This window comes from Paramisgurnus dabryanus, chromosome 3 (genome assembly GCF_030506205.2).
Source record: "Paramisgurnus dabryanus chromosome 3, PD_genome_1.1, whole genome shotgun sequence".
In the NCBI taxonomy this organism is placed as follows: Eukaryota; Metazoa; Chordata; class Actinopteri; order Cypriniformes; family Cobitidae; genus Paramisgurnus; species Paramisgurnus dabryanus.
In genome coordinates this window covers 7349174-7368888 of record NC_133339.1, presented here as the reverse complement: position 1 = coordinate 7368888, position 19715 = coordinate 7349174, and the positions used below count along the sequence as shown (strand labels likewise).

Here is a 19715-nt window from a genome sequence, read left to right as displayed (position 1 = left end):
AGTAAGGTCAAAGTTTATAAAGTTGACATCTTTTGATCTGCTTTAATGTTTAAAATGTTTTTTTTTTGTAGACAAAAACATAAGTGTGTGGCAACATAATATTTTTTTTAAATAACAAAACAACACAATTCCCATAGTAAAATTTCTGATAGATCTACTCCATAGTTTGGAAATTTCACATTTTTTTGTGGAAAAATACTGAGTAAATGTCCCTAAATCCTATACGTTATGTATATGTACTTGTTACATTAAAAATACAATTTAATTAAAAGCGACATAAAGGTTGCCGTTTAATGTTTTTGTGATTTGTTGAGAGATCCAAATAAAACAGGGGCAAGGGATTTTGTATACTGCCACTAAATATACCATTATATCATTTTATATTTTTGTGCATAAATTAAAATTGTTGACGTTCTGTGCATTACAGCCGGCCTTAAGCATAAATGTGATGTTCACTCGTGAGTCTTGATGGTCCAGTTACTGAACTATAAAGCAACAGCTGCAGTGCGTTTGCAAACTGTTTACAGTAGTAAGAGAGTTATTGTATTAAGGCTGTTTCTCATTCTGTATAATAGCGATCAGGCCTTTTTCTCCATTGTTCAGAGAAGTTGGCCCTTAAATCATCTCAGATTTGTTGAACACTGCAAATAATCATTGCAGTTACTTAATATTACTAAATTGCGTAAGATATTTTGTGTTTGAATTCAGTCTTTCATCAATTCTGTAAGATTTGTGTTTAAAACATGAAGAAACATTTGCTGATCTGGGGTCTGTACAGTATAAGGCAGGGGTCTCCAACCTTTTTGTGGGCAAGGGCTATCACAATGGAGACTCAAAACTTGAAAAAATATTTCAGTATTGTTTAAAATGTTGACATTTAAACCAAGACAAGCTAATATAAAAAAAAATGATATCCGCGGGCACCACGTTGGAGACCCCTGTGATAAGGAATACTGTAAGATGACTATGGCACGCTGGCACAGATTCTGGGGTCTCTCTGTGTATAGAGTCTGAAGCACGCATATACAGACACATATGTGATACATTACATTAAAGGGCAAGAAAAAATAAATGATTTCATGCATGTTTAGCTCTGATTCAATGTATAACTTGAACTGAAGTTTCCATTCAAATAACACACCTCCATACTTTATACCACCATACTACTCGTGCTATTTCTGCAGTATGCACTGTATATAAAGTATATACTGTACGTTGCCCATGTAAAATGTACTACAGCACACTGTGTGGACTACCGTATCCCACAATGCAATGCAGTCTCTGCCCGTCTCTCTCACTCTGACCTGTGTGATGATGGATCATTTATAGTGTTTAAGGATGTTTACATCTGCAGCTCTCAGATAAAAGCTCTCCGCGCGTACAGATCGTGAGTAATTGGTTTGGAGGTGCGGTAAATCTTTAGTTAGGTTTAGTTAAGATCAATAAGAGTTTAGACTGCAGAGACAGACTGTTGATAGTATGAAGGGATTCAGTGTGCGACACTTGTCGCTGTCATAAACCCTTCAATGGACACTTCTGTGTGTGCGCGTGCGTGCGTGTCCACGTCCGTGTTTGTTTCTGATTGTCATCAACTTATTTTGGGCCAAAATAAATACTTTACATTTTACCTAAAGTGTCACGAGTACTTCATCATAATCTCTCTCTCTTGCTCTCTCTCTTCTTTTGCTTTACTTGACTTTCAATTTGACTTACCACAACTTTAATTACTGCAATAATTTACTTACTTGCGCAACTTTTTCATTTTTTATTTCCTGACTTTCCTTACTCAACTCTGTGTAAGCATGTCTTTTTTAGGTATGTGATTTGTGTGCCAGTGGGGCCACCGATATTCGGCTTTCCTTCCATTGGTCCGCACACTTTGGGGACATCAGTTTATCCGGGTTTTACTTTTAGATGTCTTTGCACATTACACTGAGAAGTTATGTCACAGCATTAAAGGTTTGGAAATTACGAGAAGTTTATTGGCCTCACAATTTCATTAAGATTTACAGCCATGGCCGGCCTCCGTTTTATAGCAACAAATGTGGTTGACTTACAGTAATGCACTCTTTAAAAAAGGTATTCATTTCCAGATGTAGTTTCTTGCTCGCTCACTCACACAAATATGAAGTTGTATTTATAGAAGTGATTCTGATAATGAAGTTTCCACCTGTTCCTCTCACCTCATATGATAATGCCGTCTATTGCTGTACTGTCCCTCTGTGTTGGGTGTGAAATGATAGAGCGCTTGTAAAAAGCGTGCTAATATTTAGATAATAAATAGTCCAAACAGATGCAGGTAGACCCTGACCCCATAACCAGGACCCACTGGCACATGTCAAATGTCACATGATGTCACCTTCAAAGAGTTCCCGCAGTCATTACAGACAACACATACACACACACACACACTGTGAGACTTCCAAATAGGAAGTTATGGTGTTGAATTATACAGTAACTGGAAATGATAAGATGAGTAAGTTCAGCTGAAAAAATCACCTTCTTTTTCCGTGTGAAAAGACCATAGGGAATTTTGGGAATGCTGTGATTTATTATGGGGGTGTTGCATTCCGACGGGAAAGGCTGGGAATCTCGCAGTCAGTTTTTACCTTTAGGTGTCTTTGTACTCTCAGGATTTCCTAACTCTACCTATAGGGGGCGACACCGAGCACATCCATTCACCACCGTCAATCTGCATTTAGTTTCAAATTAGTCAGACATACATATAGTTAGCATGCTAACTATAGGCTCTATTTACACTTGATGTTAACATCCATCTCATGAGATCTGATCGCAAGCGTTCAGGCGAGCCAACATCTCCAGTGACCACTTGTAATGACATTTTAAGAGCTTGGGCTCTGATTTCATGAGTACATGCATAAATTACTCTGACAGCTGGTCAAAAGTGAAAAATAATAGAAAACATTTTTATATATGCTTTCCTTATAAATCAGATTCAGTACACTGTAAAATAAAAAAATGCAGCATAAAGTTATAACCCTCAAGTCAATTCAACCTACTATTTTAAGTTTTGATCTGTGATAAGTTGACATAACTTATAAATACAAGTTAAAATTGTTTAACTTAATTTTTTCTAAAAAATCATATGTTGATTTGACAAAAATACTGCATTTTTTACAATGTATAGATATTTTTTCTTTAATTTTTTTTATATATTTAAATTTTTTTTAATTTATTCATTCATTTCAGTCTATGCATTTTATTATCATGTGTGTCCCCTTTAAATCAAACTTGTGACCTTTGTGTTGCAAACTCAGTGCTATTCAGTATATTTTCTCTTTTGATTTAAAACTTGATGCATTATTAAATTCAGGCTGATATCACCGATCAGAAATGTGCAGTCGAGAGCCGTGCTATGACAGTTTGACAGATGGCATGTTTTCCATCGCTTTGCGGCCTGAAGTTTCGCTCTGCCTTCATGTCGTGAGCGCACCTGTAAAATGCTGTTTAGGCAGGCAGCTCGGCGAGTATTTGGAGCGGAGCGTCTGTCTGTCTCTCGCAGTAGTGGACCGCTGTGAGGTATGTGTGGAATGACAGCTCTGATGTTTGTGGTTTGTTGAGGTATGATCTCAGCAGTTCTCAAAAATGATCGCTATGTGTTCATCCACAACAGTGCACGATTACAAAACTAGTGCTATAGTGGACATCCGATGTCAGGTTTTAAGCGGTAGATGGCAACACTTATATTTGAAGAGCTGGTCGCTTGCTGTCCAAACAGGCTTTTTTTCTACAGCGTACATAATATGTGACTTTCGAGTACTCTAAATAGACAGCAATCACAATAGCTTTTAAAGGGATAGTCATCATTTATACTTAAGTTGTTTCAAACCAGTTTACATTTTTTTGTTCTGATGAACACAAAGGAAGATATTTGGGGAATTTTTTTAATCAAACAGTTTTGGAGCACAGTTGACTTCCGTAGTATTTTTATGTCTTACTATGGAAGTCAATGGTGCTTCTGCTTCCTGCTTGATTATAAATATCTTTCTTTGTGTTCAACAAAACAAAGAAACCCATACAGGTTTAGAACAACACAAGGGTAAATACATGTTGACAGAATTGTCATTTTTGGGTGAACTATCCCTTTAAATACAGTACAAGAACATAATCCAGTACTGTAAATATAAATAGCACAGATATTTTGTTTAAAATAGCGTGATTGATCATGATCACGTTAAGTGTTAAGTGAATTTTACACTGAATTTTTCAGATGCAAAACTCTCTTAAGTGTTTTCTTGTAAATGAGCATTTTTTTTATCGGGCTCTTATGTTTATGTTCGGTAATTTTACTTTAATGGCAATGAAAAGTTTGTTAGTCAGTATAATTAAAATGCCTTATTTTTACAATTGTAAAATGTTAATGTTTCATAGTTTGATTCTGGTTGAAATATTGAAAAATATTAATATATAATAGGCTATTTTATGTCATTTTTTTACATGGACTTTTTGTCATGAAAATTTTTGTGTCAAAATTTGAAACTGCTCAAAATAATGACTTATTATATAAATTAATTCAGTTCCACATTTGGTATATGGAAAATAATTAGAAATAAGAAATAGTTATATTTTAAATAATTAGAAAATATTAGAAATAATTAGACATATTTTTTCTAAGGCTGTCGAAAGATTAATCACGATTAATCGCGATTAATCGCACATTAAATAAAAGTTCGCTTTTGCATAATATATGTGTGTGCATTGTGTGTAATTATTTTGGAATAATTAGAAATTAGAAATATTTATATTTTTAATAATAAGAAAATATTATAAATAATTAGAAATATATTTTTTTCTAAGCCTGTCAAAAGATTAATCACGATTAATCTTTATTAATCGCATATTAAATAAAGGTTTGCTTTTGCATAAAATATGTTTGTGCATTGTGTGTAATTATTTTGTAATAATTAGAAATATTTATATTTGTAATAATTAGAAAATATTACAAAATAATTAGAAATATATTTTTTCTAAGGCTGTCAAAAGATTCATCACGATTAATCGTGATTAATCGCATATTAAATAAAAGTTTGCCTTTGCATGATATATGTTTGTGCATTTTGTGTAAATATTTTGTAATAATTAGAAAATTTAAGAAATAATTAGAAATATATATTTTTTTCTAAGGCTGTCAAAAGATGAATCACGATTAATCGCATATTAAATAAAAGTTCGCTTTTGCATAATATATGTGTGTGCATTGTGAGTAATTATTTTGTAATAATTAGAAATATTTATATTTATAATAATTAGAAAATATTAGAAATAATTAGAAATATATTTTTTGTTCTAAGGCTGTCAAAAGATTAATCTCGATTAATCGTGATTAATCGCATATTAAATAAAAGTTGGCTTTTGCATAATATATTTGTGTGCATTGTGTGTAATTATTTTGTATATATCGATACACGCACAAATGCATGTATGTACTTAAAAAACATTTGTGTGTGTGTGTGTGTGTGTGTGTGTGTGTGTGTGTGTGTGTGTGTGTGTGTGTGTGTGTGTGTGTGTGTGTGTGTGTGTGTGTGTGTGTGTGTGTGTGTGTGTGTGTGTGTGTGTTTGTGTGTGTGTGTGTGTGTGTGTGTGTGTTTGTGTGTTTGTGTGTGTGTTTGTGTGTGTGTTTGTGTGTGTGTTTGTGTGTGTGTTTGTGTGTATATAAATAAGTAAAATATATTTACTTATTTATGTTTTTATTTATGTATTTATGTATTTAGATTTTAATATATTTAATACTATATATTTATCTTAAAATATATACCAAACAACATTTTTTTAAATTTATACATGTATGTGTGTAATTATATATACATAATAATTACATGTAATATGCACACAAATATACTATGCAATACAAACTTCTTTTGACAGCCCTATTTTGTCATAAAACAACAATTCCATCATGTAAACAAACTGCCATTTAAAGGGTTAACATTCTGAAAATGAATGAATGTTGTTAAATAAAGTCAATGAAAGCATTAAACATTTAAATGTATAATATTTTAGTTCATTGGCATTTTTGTACATTTTAACCAAAGTGTGATTTTTATGTTATTTTTTTATTGATACTCAAAGGTCAATAGTATTGGGTCTTTAACTACTAAATGTTCACTACAGCCAAAGTGAACGTTCCTAAAAAGAAAGTAAGGAATGAATTGGACAGGAAGACATGTTGAAGACATGTGGTGTGTGTGCATATTCACATTTCACACCGTGCAGACCTCCATGGCAGACAGCTGAGAAGATGCTCATAAAAAACCTCATACCACACACACATACACACATGGCCTTATCATGCGCTCTCCCAATCACACACAAACATGCGTTTCCATTATCACACGACACAGAAACCACAATGAATCAGACTCAAAATCATACAAAGAGGAAGGTAAATCCTGATTTATCGCTCCAGAGACAAAGACACTGATGCATTATGGGTAATGGAGACCCTGTTTGTTTGATTTGTTCAAGATGTGTTTTATTTATTTATTTCAAAATCTGTTGCCAGTGATTTTATAATGCCAGGCGTGCCTATTAAATGTGAATACAAGAGAAACGCTGTTAATTCAGAGCCCAGAAACAAACAAATGAAACCAATCAACAAAAACACCAAAGATACACGTGCTGGGACAAATTGCTGATTCTGGACTTTTCAAACATGATTGTTTGTTTAGTATTGTGTGTGCGTTTGTGTAGTGTTGTGTTTTATGACTACATAATAATCAAGTGATTGAAGCCATACTTTTAAAGATGCAGTGTGTGCTATGTGTAACAGAATTGCAAGTTTTTTCCAAACTCTCCCCCAATTTATTAATTGTTCCCAGGAAACACACAAACTGAGAAAATGTTTATTTGAAATGTATTTTATGGATAAAGGTGTCTGCCAAATGCATAACTATTGTATAAATTCACTTTGCAGTATATTTACGATAGGCTATACAGTAAATTGCTGTAAAATAGCATCTTGTAGCTTATTGCTTAAATGAACAAGAGAATCAAATTGTTGCGTCACGCAAAGATGAAACTGTATGTTTATTATTTATTTTAAGTGTCTGTGTCCTGTGATGCTTAAGGCAAGCATGTGTTTAGGGTTGTTGCCAGATGACACACCTCAAACTATCTAGTAAATCACATGGCTCATATCCATAAACACATTGATGTAGTATGTGTGATGTGATGTTTTCATCACCTTTACTATCTGAAATCTGTAGTTTATGCAGGTAGAGACAGATGTCTGATTTACATCTGATTCATGTATGCACAGATTTCCTTTTATTTATTTGTTTAGCGAATCATTTCATCCACAAAAGATAAGGGAAGCACTTAACCTCTCCCTCACAAACACACACATACACAAATATATGTAATTGTACACTTTTAAAAATAAAAACAAACATTAACACAAAAAGTTATTTTACACTTTCAGAAAAAGATACGAAAGTTGTCACTGTACATTTTTAAAAGCCTTTGAGGTACAAAAGTGTACTTTTTGTAAAGGTACCACACCAGTGACAACTTTTGTACCTTCTTGTCAAAAAGGTCTCTTTTAAAGGGACACTCCACTTTTTTGAAAATATGCTAATTTTCCAGATCCCCTAGAGTTAAACATTTGATTTTTACCGTTTTGGAATCCATTTAGCCGATCTCCGGATCTGGCGCTAGCACTTTTAGCATATCTTAGCATAATCCATTGAATCTGATTAGACCATTAGCATTGCGCTAAAAAAGTTTAGATATTTTTTTATATTTAAAATTTGACTCTTCTGTAGTTACATTGTGTACGAAGACCGACAGAAAATTTAAAGTTGGCCAAAAATAGTCCCCTGCTATTGAAAGTTACTAAGGGAACTATTTTCGGGCACTGCTTAATTTCATTGCGCCATGTTACAGCAGCGAAGTCCTTGATTATTACGCCAGAATGAGAGTATAGTTCCTAGCTATATCGGTCTGGAAAATCACAACTTTTAATTTTCTGTCAGTCTTAGTACACGATGTAACTACAGAAGAGTCAAGTTTTAAATAGGAAAAATATTGAAACTTTTTGGTTATTTTTAGCGAAATGCTAATGGTCTAATCAGATTCAATGGAGTATGCTAAGCTATGCTAAAAGTAGTACCGCCAGACCCGAAGATCAGCTGAATGGATTCCAAAATGGTATGTTTAACTTTAGAGGAGCTGGAAAATGAGCGTATTTATAAAAAAAAAGTCTAGTGTCCCTTTAAGAATGTATCCAAACATGCACGGACCCGCTTTAAAGCACGTGTTGTCGCATGTCCCATAAGACCCAAGAATGTGTCTTCTTGATCTCTGATCCGATCCTGTAGAGAGATAGTAAAAGATACCGGAGTAACCGGGGGATGGACAAATCCGATAAAGATCAACAACAGTGGCATCCAGTCACACGAGTCAGGTGATAATGTTTCACAGAAGTAAGATAATATCAAAAGTAAGTAGGTGCCAAAGATGGTATCTACACTAACAACAGTTACAACAGAATTTTAAGAATAAAAGGCATTTTTTGGTGTCAGATGATGAACTTCTTTGTGCACACGTTGTTGTTTGGAGTTTGAGATGTAATGAAAGGTATGAAATATTATCATTGCATCCATAAGCACAACCTTAGCCTTGAGTGAGTAACTAAGGTCTGTCTAGACGTTTTTTGTCTTTAACACATGATACATCAAGTCTTTGAGCAACAGTGTGCAAAAAGCAAAGCTTAAAAGATCCCCACAGTAGTGTTACTTTACATACTGATGAAGTGGACCCCTCATTTTGGAGTTTTAAAGCCCTCGTGATGTTTTTGGCTCCTTTCACACTGAAATAGTTCATTGGATCGTAATCTAATATTTGCAGACCTCAGCTGTCCCTGTGTTGCCTTAACCATGTATTTATCTCTCTTAATTTCACACCGAGATGAGATGGCTTAGGTCCTGTTGGTTCTGAAGCACGTTTAGATGATTCAGTGCTGGATGTTGAATCTGATGATGTCAGTTTATTTTAAACCGAAACGCTGCACTGCAATGAAGTTATTTACAGGACGGAAAAGATTCCCTCCACTTGAGTTTCTCCATCATCAGAAGGATTTTCAGGAACGACTTCAGAAGACTGATGATTGTTCGTTGGTAATATAAGCTAGACTGATTTTAACTGGACCCAAGCGCTCAGGTTTAGGTCGTGTGCACACTTCTACAGTCATGTGCCCCTTTGCCCTTTGATGCTTAAAGTGCTCTTTTTGCAAACAAACAAAGGGGGGACCAACCCCCCATCCACCCCCCAGAAAGGCATTCGCGACCGAATGGGCATAACATGATCAAGCACCTCTAAAGGTTTTTTGCAAGGCACTGCACTTTTAGATCAGTTCTTTTGGTTTTTCTTGTCTGGACCAAAAAGGTTGGTTCAAAAAAAGTTTTGCTTAGACTGTAAAAGAGATGGATGGCGAGTCTCCATAGACTTCCACTGTAAAGAAACTATGCCAAATTGGCTAAAAAATGGCTGCTGACATCTTACGCCGATGATGTTATTTGGAGCCAGAGTGTGATCAGTAGTGATCGTAAGGTCCCACCCATATTCCTGTTTGACTAAAGACAATCTGTAATACCGCTATCCACCAGTTGGGGGTTCTTACCCAACTTTTAAAACCTGGAAGTATTCTCTTACACCAAACAGTTCAAACTCCGTGTATGTATTGATCAGTGCTCTGAATCTGATCTCTAAAAAAAGTCCTTCACAAAAACACAATTATCTCAGCTTTTTGCTCAAAATGTTGAGTCTTTGAGGGCGTTTTCACATTAGCACTTTTGGTGCACACCCGGGTTCGATTGACATCAGAGTTCGGTACATTTAGATGATGTGAACGCTGTCTTCCGAACTCGGGTGCGCACCCGCGAAACGTACTCGAGTCCGCTTAAAAAGGGTGGTCTGGGGTCCGGTTCATGTGAACTCCAGATCGGTTCGCTGCTAATGTGAGCGCAATCGTACCAAATCACGGAAGTGAACCACTGTTAATTACGTATTATATGGAATGTCCCACCAAAACAGACGTGTGTGTTTGTGTGCGTGCACTTACCTTGACAACAAAATGCATAGATTGCTTGCTTGACTTTTGTTCTTATTTTTTTAAACCTTTGGTTTTGTTTTCAAAGAAATAATACAGAAACGCACTTGCGTCTGTCTGCCCCAAACATACTAAAGTCGTTTCGATGAGTCTTTTTGCGGAGGCATTCAGAAATCATCTCTCTGCTTGGAGTTCGTCAATCACGCTTGTCGTCTTCTCGTTTACAGCGGTTGCCAAGCAACATGATAACGCGCCGGCTGCATCTTGATCATGCAAGCGTACCGCGGTTCGGATGCAAAAATAATTTGTGAACACAGTCCATTGGGAGGGGGGAGCAATCGAACTCTGGTTCGGACCAGGCAATCGCACCAAATGTGAAACCGTCCTGAAAAACCTACCCATTTTTGAGTGGTGATAAAAGAGAACAAATGAAGATAGGATGAAACTTTTTTTCTGAAAGCAGAGGTCTGTTCTTTCATTTAATATTTTGTATGTTTATATTTTTAAAGAACGTTTTCTGTAAGGAATTAAACTTTTGTAAAAACATACAAAAATGCTGGCGCTGCCTGGCAACTTTTTAAAAAAAATGCTGTTGGGTAAAGAGTTAAAACCATCTAATAACTAACTTAAACTGAACTTATTAGAATAACAAACACATAAAAGTCCATCAGGGTGATAAAACTAAAATAACAGAAACCATCATTGGGAAAAATAATTTGAAGTGTAATTTGATTTGAAGTCCCACTCGTTTACATGGAAAGGGTGAGGTTTATGACCAATACTGCAGTAAGCCAACAGGGGGCGATCAAAATGTTTTTGGCCTGTTTAACCCTGGCATTTATAACAGCGCACCAAACCTAAAGGCATTACTGTGTGTTCACACCAGGCGTGTTTAAGGCATAAAATTTGCGTCTACAACGTCTAGTTTGACGCTTGAAAGCAACGCATGAAATTCTAATCATCGACACATTCACGCGGAAATTTGCGTCATAGGAGGGGCTTCTGTGACTCTGCTCGCTTCCTGTAATCACGTCACTACTATAACAAGCTCCTGATTAGTTAACCTGCCATGTTTTTCCGCCAAAGTTCAAATTTTTCCAACCCGTGCGTTTCCTGCGGCAACGCTTAATTCGCGCAATTCGCGCGAATGAGGCGGAATCGTGTCTATCGCGCTGCGCTTAACGCCTCATTCGTGCCGCAAGACCTCCAGACCCAAATCAACGCGTCTTCACATTGACTTAACATTGAAATCACTCGCGCTTGACACCTCTACTGTGGCTGGTGTGAATGCAGCATAAGGATAAGTTCACAACCTTATTGGTCAGGCCTTATGATGTGAATTTTGCGATAGATTTGGCTAAATATTGCAGTGTGCTAAGCTAAATGCACTCATGCGCGTACAAATAGAAGTGTTTTATCCATGAAAACTTGCATATAAAATGTTCAACAGCACCAGGAATTCCTGTATAAGTTCAAACAAAAATAAAATAAACGTTCTTTCTATGTTAAGAAATTGTGTGATTTCTGGGGTCGCGTCTAGTTATCACTTCCTCTTTATGGACTGTTTTTGTCTTTGGTCCATGTTGTGTTCACATTTCAGTCAAGAGCAAATGGAAGCACACCGATATGCACTTTTTTAGTGTCTCTGTCTGCTTATTTGGTTTGCACCAAGGTTTGCGTGGAAGCATTTACAATTACTCAAAAAGAGTGCACTGACTGAGCAATCACACCAGAGTTCGTTTAAATCCAACCTAATTTCTCAAGTGTAAACACACCTTTAGTTTTTGGTGCAGATAGCAGGGACCTCTCTGTTTGTGTGAATATGTTTTGTGGCTGTGTATGTGTGACTAACAAGCTCATAGTGAAACAGAGTCTCTTCCTGTGACCCTGAGCAGCAGGGGTCGTCCAGGTCGTGACCCTCCGTGTTCGTCTTCTATCTATCCCTGCTTCTTCTCCGCTCTCTTCTGCCAGGTCGTCTGGTTCTCAAGCTCTGCTGACAGGTAGTTTAACGCTTATATCCTTATGCCCCTTGAAGTCGGTTGATGTCTGGATTTTAACGCTTAGCTCCTTGCTTCCGGGCCGTGGTGAGGTCGGGGTTTGTACCACACACACGGTGAGGTGTAACGGACAAATCACATGTAAAGGGTTTGTTCTCGCCAGAGAATAGCAGTTGTTTTCTAATGAGGATATAAGAACACAGCTTCAATGAAATGTGTCCTGCATTTATAAAAACGCCTGTGAGAGCGTGAAGCAGATGTTTTGTAACATGGACACATTCTGTCTCCAGAACCTAAGACGGATTTGTTCACTTGAATGCGTTTGGAAACACCAGATGTCTTACATACAAGTATTAATGTAAACACAGGTGGTCAGGGATTGGGTGAATGTAAACACAAGAATGAAAAGATGCAAACTTTGTTTCTAAGTATCGTATCTGCGCATTACAACTATATTTAACATAATAAACACTGACTATTGCGTTGTTAAAATTGTTTGTTCTATTACTTATAAAGTCATTCGTTACTGGCCTTACAAATTCAAAGCATTTATATTTTAATTTGATTTGTTAGTATTTACAATATATATATATATATATATATATATATATATATATATATATATATATATATATATATATATATATATTAGGGCTGTCAAAAGATTAATCGCGATTAATCGCATCCAAAATAAAAGTTTGTGTTTACATAACATATGTGTGTGTACTGTGTATAATTATTATTTATATATAAAAACACACCCAATCATGTATATATTTAAGAAAAAAAAATTATATTATATATAAAATATTTATATTTATATATAATATAAATTATAGAAATGTATATACAGTATTTAAATGCAAATATTTCTTAAATATATACATGAATGTGTGTGTATTTATATATACATAATATTTATACACAGTACACACACATATGCTATGTAAACACAAACTTTTATGTTGGATGCGATTAATCGCGATTAATCTTTTGACAGCCCTAATATATATATATATATATATTAGGGCCGGGACTCGATTAAAAAAATTAATCTAATTAATTAGAGGCTTTGTAATTAATTAATCTAAATTAATCGCATTTTAATCTCATATAAATATTTGACCTGAGAACATTAAGAAGTATTTTTACATGGATTTTTATGAATAATGACTGAATACATAAGCTTAACAAAATATTGTTTATTTTTGTTCAACCAAGTCGTTGTACCCGGAGTGGGGCTAATGTCCACGCTAGCTGCTGTATGTTTTGCATTGAGATGATACTTGAGGCTCGATGTGCTGCGGTGATATGTGAATTCCTTGTTGCATATCTTACACACAACCATGCTCTTATCGACGCTTACCAGTGATGCGCGGGTCAATGTATAAACAACCCGCCCGCAACTCGGACCGAAAAGAAAAAAAATATATATATTATACCCGACCCGCTTCCTGGCCCGCATTTCTTAAAGTAGTCATTTGTTTAATAATTGCAGGGTTCGGGACTTCTCAGGTTTTGACTGTCTGTGTTCTGGTACCTATGTGCGCGGATGCCCCACCTCGCGTATAAAAACAACAAAACATAATATACTATATAGCCTATATTAAAATTAAAATATATAAAAATGTGCATAATATATTTTTTAAGTTGGTTGCACATCGTTTATAAGTTTCTTAAGTGGGATTCGGATGTGAAAAGCGCTGCATAATGTACGCGCCTTTAGTGTTACCATTGAAACTTAACTAAATAAAAAAAATAAGAGGTGATATATAGCTTTAGCCTACATAAATGCTTATTGCTTTAATGTTGCGAGTTACTCTTCAGCTTTTCTTGCTGTTATGTTTATAATAGTTCATTGTTCAGAGTTCATATTGATGATCTTATAGTCAATTTAAAAATGTTCTTACAAACTGACTCTATTCGTTTAACTTTTTTCCTTTACCTGCTGTCGCTGTTCTCTGTGCGTGTCCTCCGTCAAAGTAGCCTATTAAAATTAATATGAAGTTGATTTTTAAAAGTCTTAAGCACACCGCAAATCAAACGTGCTGCTACATTATGCTCTTGCGCGTGTAAATTTAACTTCTGGGCACTGCCAGGCTGATTTTTTGAAAAGTAAGTGATATAGGCTACTCACTGCATGTTTTGGCATTCGGTAGCATATGCATCAATGAGATGCACGGTGTTGCTTTTAATGTTCTTTTTAATTTATATTCACAAAACCTAACAACAAAACATTGTTTATAATTACGAGACAAATTATTTGAAACGAAATTCGTTTTAAAGTAGCAAACAAAACTTAAATTAAACTCGTAATAAACTAATTAAATTGAAACAAAACAACATTACAACAATATTTAAACCCAACAATACTCAAACATTAACATATAACAGACATTAGGATACATGTTAAAATAATCTGTAGTTTGTTGGTAGATGTTTATTGGGCAAAACCTCCGTTGCAAACCTCCATTTACCAGAATAAATCATTTTTACTTTGAAATTGATGCGTTGTCACGTTAAAATCAGCTGTTCGTTTAGGTTCCGTCTACTTTTATTTACACTGCATCACAACCCCGGAGTTCTCGAACTAAAACAGGGTCTGCAGCATTTACGAATGACTCTATTAATAAGTGCGATTAAAATGCGTTAAAATGTTTAACGCGTTATTTTTTGTGTAATTAATTAATCTTAATTAACGCGTTAAAGTCCCGGCCCTAATATATATATATATATTTTTTTTTTTATTTTTTATTATTAGGACAATATTTAGTCTTAGCAATGGTATTGGTATTGACATAAACGGGTCAATGACGTGACGTTAATTATTTTGTGTCCGTATGGATAAATTAAATGTAAAAGGGTTAAAATTTCTGAAAAAAATTGCAGATTACTTACATACATTCTCTTTATTAAGGACCAAGTGTAAAATTTATGGTTTTATTTCATTTTGAAATAATTTTTGGAAAATATTTTGCAAAAATGTCAATGTGGTGTAACCGGTCTGTGTCAATTGCTGTAACTAGTTTTTTCTTAAATAAAAATATAAATATATTCATAAAAAAGGTGAAATAAAATATTATCATCTAGTTTAGTGTAATATGATTTTTTAACATACATTTTTACATCATTTGTCAAAGATTATTTAGAAAACACAGCTGTTTTCAGCATATGTCAGGACAAATATAACAAAAATGCCTAAAAAATTACATTTAGAAATAACTAATAAATTATATTTTAAAATTATTATTTTTTTATGATTACGCCTACATACCATCAAGGTGGATAAAATATTTAATATTTCTCATTCTGTGGCGCAATTGGCGGTTACACCATTTGACATTTTGAGGTCCATTCAGTCTTAACTTTCATAAAAATTCTGCAAATGTAATTTTGTATTGCATAAAATTAACTTAAATAAACTATGTGCACTGAAATAAACCTGATGCATGCTTTTAAAACAAGTTTAAAAAAAATATTTCTCAATTTGCCAAACTGTTTTTGTCACTGACCCAAATATCAAGGTTTGTCATATTACAATAATATTGGTATCAACTACTGAAATTTTTGTGAAAATTTTGTTTTTACAGTCTGAAAGATTTTGGGTTGGTTGAACCCATGGTTGGGTAAATATTGGACCAAACTAACTGTTATAAATAAACCAATGCTGGATTGTTGTTATGCAAACCATATGTTAGTTAGTCCAACTCTCCATTTGGGTTGAAACAATTCAGCATTGGTTTATTTGTGACCCAACAATTGGTTCTGTCCAATATTTACCCAATCATGGGTTCTCAAACTTTTTGGCATGAACCCCCCCCCCCCCCAAAGAAAATAAATGACATAAAACAATCTCAAACTTTGAATTTGAATTAAACTAAACATATTAAAATATACAGTGTAGTAGGGCTGGGTATCGATTCAGATGTTCCAGATCGATTCGATTTCGATTCACAAGCTATCAAATCGATTCGATTCCAATTCTCGATTAAATTTTTGATTTAGGTTCTCAGGTAGGTTTTTATACTCGATTCTCGATTCAAATCAATGAATATAGATTTAATACACATACTATATTAATAAAAAAGAACAATGAACAGCAGTTTACAAGTGGGTAATTCATAAAAAGAAATTAAAAGCCACAACACGTCTTGCTTGCGAAATCTAAAATGCTTCTATTCCTCCGGTCAATGTTTTCGGAAATAAATATGAAAAAAATCGATTCTGCTCTTTGAGAATCGATTTTTAATCGACCACGTTTTTAAAAAAACGATTAATCGAAAAATCGATTTTTTTTTTCACTACAATGTAGTGCTGTTGGTTATTGACCTTATTTTTGTGTGGCTTAATTGAAAAGAATTTATTATCTTTTAATGTAAAAATGTCATAAAACTAGGACCCCCTGGGCACCATCTCACGCCCCCAGTTTGAAAACCACTGGATTTAAGCAACCCACAGTCGACAGCACTGCTATATAAGTCTGTTGTTCATATAAATATTCAGAATAGTGTTAAAAGTTGCGTTTGTCTTTTTTTGTATTTCACCCTATTGTGCAAGTAAGAGTTTGGTGTTTAATTTTCCTGTCAACGTTATTTGAAACAGATTTTGGTTTGCGATGAAGTCCAGCAGAAAGCTCAATTGAGTTGACTAATAAGCTCTATTATGTTTTTGCCAAGTTCTTGGCTTGTTTTCTTCATTGTTGATGCACATTTTATTACTGCGCAGAAGGACACGCCACGGTATGTAGTTTGGAGCCTTTTTGTTGGTTCTCGTAAAATATAAAGATGCATTGTGAACCGAAAGGCCAAGCAATCTGTTTGTCATCGTACGTCTTCAGATCCTTATTTCACCACCAAAGTGTGGGTGCCCATATGTCTTTGTGTGCCGCGGTCAGGTGTTCTGGCCGGGCTGGTGGACAGTTTAATTAAAAGCTGAGGCACACACACGTGTCTATTGGCCGTGTGAAGCAGCCGTCAGCGCAGCTGGTCGCATTCCTCATGCATGCTGCCTTAATGCCTCGCTAAGCTCTTTTAAATGAACAGCCTCACAGATCTGAGCATCAGATATCTGTGGATCAACAGATCTACTGGACCTTTAAAATGTTTTGATGTGAAATCTGCTCAGAATGTACTGAAGTCTGAACATCATTCTGTCATGATTATCTCTCTCACACACACAAGCCAAACATATTTACTTTAATGCATTTTGCAGACACTTTTCTCCAAACATATTTTATCATATTTAATGTGTTTCCTAAGGATCAAACCCATGCAAATTATGACACAGTGCAACATCTTGAGCTGCAAGAAGACACTGGCTATGTTTCCATGCACAAAATGTTGTCAATCCGATTTAAGGTTACGACAATACTCTTTATATGCACCCTAAACATTGCAATCTGATTAAAATGTTCGTTTACATGTACATTCTGTATAAACTCATTGTCATGTTCAAGAAACCAATTTGAAATGATTCAAGCTTTGTGACATGGTGCATTATCCTGCTGGAAGTAGCCATCAGAGGATGGGCACATGGTGGTCATAAAGGGATGGACATATGTCAAGAAACAATGCTCAGGTAGGCATTGGCATTTAAATGATGCCCAATTTGCACTAAGGGGTCTAAAGTGTGCCAAGAAAACATCCCCCACACCATTACACTACCACCATCATCAGCCTGCACAGTGGTAACAAGGCATGATGGATCCATGTTCTCATTCTGTTTACGCCAAATTCTTACAGAAATTGAGACTCATCAGACCAGGCAACATTTTTCCAGTTTTCAACTGTCCAATTTTGGTGAGCTCGTGCATATTGTAGCCTTTTTTCCTATTTGTAGTGGAGATGAGTGGTACCCGGTGAGGTCTTCTGCTGTTGTAGCCCATCCGCCTCAAGGTTGTGCGTGTTGTGGCTTCACCAATTCTTTGCTGCATACCTCGGTTGTAACGAGTGGTTATTTCAGTCAAAGTTGCTATTCTATCAGCTTGAATCAGTCGCCTCACACTGCATGAAAAGAGCTGTATACGGACAAATACGGAATGGGAAATCCCTGCTAAACTTTAGGTTTGCCAGATTTTTGAGGCAGAGTGCTTGGAAAGGTAATACACCAAAGTAAACCCGTGAAACATCCAGAAACCTTACGTTTGTGGATGTATGTAGGAACTGGTGGAAGTTTCCAGGAATCCTTACAGCTGGTTGTAAGGAGGGGTGGGTGTGAGGTGTGAAGGGCTTTTTATATGTTAATGACCCACAGGTAGAGGTGTCTTCTTTGTTTTCAGAGCTGAGTGGGGTGGGGTGGGGGGTTAACCATGTCTCTTTAAGACAGCACATACAGTATTGTGGTACATAAAAACTGTGTTTTCTAAATATGTTTATTATTAATATAATTTAATTAGTCTATTTAAGAAACTAAGCATCATTCAAAATAACTAAAATTCAATGGACACAATTACAATTTTAATGTGTGAAAATTATGTCTCTGACTCAAGAGAAATGCAACAAATATTATTTCAGAATATAGATTTCCAACACTTTGAAAACATGTCTCCAACTGCCCTAGGTCAGAATATTGTGAACGTATCTCTCAATGCTGCATACATTGTTTAAAAGAAGCTGTTCAAATGACATCATGTAACTCATTTTTGCTAGCTAGGATGTTGATAAATTAGTCAGTGAAATGTAAAGCTGCTTATTTTTGCTGATGTCTCATGATTTGAAGTTCACTGTTTCTATTGTTATTATAATTCTACCCTAACATTTCATTAAATCTTTTAAAATAGAAACAAAAATATCAATAGACAGGTCCATAATCTAAAAGACAGTCTTTCACATGTGGATGCAAAACATGTTGGGTGAAACAGACTGACAAACTCGGGTAAACATATCTGCAGATACCTGTCAGCTACTGTACTTCTAGTCCAGAGGTGCCCAAAGTTGGCCCACAAAAGACCTTAAATTTTTTTATGTTTCATGCATACTTGAAGGTGTATAAAATGCATCACAAAACCTAATGAACTCGGGTACTATAGGCTAAAAATGAAGAGGTTGCGGCGGTGGCACACAGAGAAAAGGATATTTAAAATTGATTGGCAAAACGATTTCTTTTTCCTACAAACAGCCTTGGAAAATAAAACTGCATTAGTTATGCATAAACAGAGTAATGTTTGCTTATTTATTTTTTAAAATATTAGAAAATTATAAATTAGGGGTTATCAGGGCAACTTTAATTTTAATATAACACAACAACATTTACTTTTGGCCCACGGCCCTCAGTCAGGTTTGGCCCTTGTAAGGAAAATGTTCGGGCACCAATGAATGTTCTAGTCTATCTGAGGAGGTAACTTTTAGCATATGATAATGCATGCTTGCACAAAGTCAGACCACATATTATAATGTTTGTCTTCAATCAATCAATTTAAACAAAAGAGATGGGGGCTTTATAATATAATAAGGGTCCATATATCACAGTGAAAAAAGACATACATGTATTTTTACTTTAACATGAACTAATGCTGAGTTACAGCATATCCTAATAATAAACTATTGAAGAGTCATCATTAACTACGACATGTTTTTCATTGTTAGTTAATGCAGTCATTTACAATAAATTAATTTTAGTTCATGTTGTAGTTCAGTAAGTTACATGTCTTA

General features: G+C 35.1%; 1 protein-coding gene across 1 annotated transcript in view; it reads left to right on the top strand.

The window, feature by feature from the left end:
- The window catches only part of coro7 (coronin 7), a 192673-nt gene that overhangs the window by 140317 nt on the left and 32641 nt on the right, over positions 1 to 19715 (top strand). The gene's annotated exons all lie outside the window — the stretch shown is intronic.